Source organism: Poecilia formosa, unplaced genomic scaffold (genome assembly GCF_000485575.1).
Source record: "Poecilia formosa unplaced genomic scaffold, Poecilia_formosa-5.1.2 Scaffold53, whole genome shotgun sequence".
NCBI lineage: Eukaryota > Metazoa > Chordata > Actinopteri > Cyprinodontiformes > Poeciliidae > Poecilia > Poecilia formosa.
Genome location: NW_006799992.1, coordinates 2,052,312 through 2,054,194, shown reverse-complemented (window position 1 = coordinate 2,054,194; position 1,883 = coordinate 2,052,312).

Here is a 1,883-nt window from a genome sequence, read left to right as displayed (position 1 = left end):
TATTTAAACTGTCACCATGTCGTGACAGCATAATATGAAACAGATAATCTGTGAAAAAAAAAAATCGAGCTCTTTTGCTTCTTTTTTATTCTGCCATTTGCAGAAATACACAGAAACAACCAATCAGAGCCAATAGAAGGGTCTTAGTTTTGTCAATCATACTTGTGTACACAGCCTGATACCCTTTCTCTTGGTCTCTCTCTGTTGTGCTACGCACTCCCCACACTGAAGTTTACCGCAAACGCTAGTTAGCATAGCCATCGAAAACTGCGAATGGGCAGTTTTCCTGTGATGGTAACTTGTTTCTCCACCGTTAACACAGCTGCAATTGTTTATGTATTGCCATGAAAGTAGCACTTTCAATTAACAAAATTTTACAATGACATCATAGTAAAGTGCAATGGTATATATTAGTCTTCAATTTGTATAGGGAACTGGTGAAAGGGGTTTCGGCTCAACACCGGGGCATGCTGTCCCAAACATAAAACTAATACAAGCCACAGCACGCTCAAAACATCCCAACGGTCTCACTGCACAAAGATGCAGGGCCGTTTTTGTTTTTTAGACTTTCTGTTGTTTCAGCCTGCAATGGAAAGCAGTTTTCTTGTAAAATGGGTTTCATTTGAGCTTGGAAATCCAGAGTCAGGGCTTGGGAAGTTTATAACATTTCAAAGGAAGTTCTGTTAGTCTGCAACATATGCATTGTGAATTACGCCGAACATTGGTTGCAAAAGGGTGTTAGACATTTTGCAACCAATGTGTGCAAAATGCACATGTGTGCAGTTTCACACATGTGCAGTGATGGTCCTCTTCCACATGAAATAATTCTTTGTCCATTAGCAAGTTTGCACCTACCTTGTCAGGATAGTCAGCTGGTAGATAATTGATATTTCCCCAATCAGCAGGAGTTCACTCAGAATTGCTTGGTGTAAAAAATGGTCATATTTTCTAATGCTTACAGAGCTAAAGAGAGCAAAACAGGAAATTAAACAATGATATAACAAAACTGGGTGTGAAAATAAATCTTCAAAGGTTTACTTTACTAATGAGATCTGAGTGTTTTTGAAATGATTTAATACACTCATGTGTTCCTGTACAAGAGTAACAGATAATGAAGTTATGTCACCAATGAAAAGTTAAATATATTTCTGCAAATTTTTAACCATGGTCAAGTACTAAACTAAAAAAAAAAAAAAAAACATATTTTTTTTCTGGACAACATTTAAATCTAGTCCGAATATCTCTTGACATGTCGGAAGAAAGTTTAATTGTAAATAGTAAATTCTTTCTGTAACGTGGTCCCACTTGAAAGCTGAATCAAAAATGGGTAAAATAATCTATGTGTTTTCCTTCTTTGCTCGTCAAAAATCAGTGGAAATGATGGGGAGGGAGAAGCAGTCGGGCAGGTTCGCTGAAAGAGCATTCCCAGGTGTGACCACAGCATTCCCTCCATACACTTTAACAGACCACTTTGTGTGTGTGTATAAGTCTGAGGTTTGCAGCCTGCAGCCAAACTGGAGCTAAACTCAACTCCAGCAGCCAGTAACAACAGCTTTACGGGCTCAAGACACGCACACACACACACACACACAAACGCAACTTTGATTAAACACATTTGCACTCGGTGGAGTGACACGAGAGAGGGAAAATTATTTTCGTTTAAAAATGCTTTTGAAATGCAGGGAAGAAGTACTTTGATTGGATCACTGTGTCCGTCATGTAATGCAACATTTTGGGTGCCTCGCTGCAAGTCATATTTAAAAATCATGAGTGAGTCTGATGTAAAGGTTCCAATGCAATCATTACCGTTTATCATTTGTCCTCCACCTCACTCTTTATTTGCTTCAATTTGCAGAGAAGAAAGAGATCTGACTTGATATCTG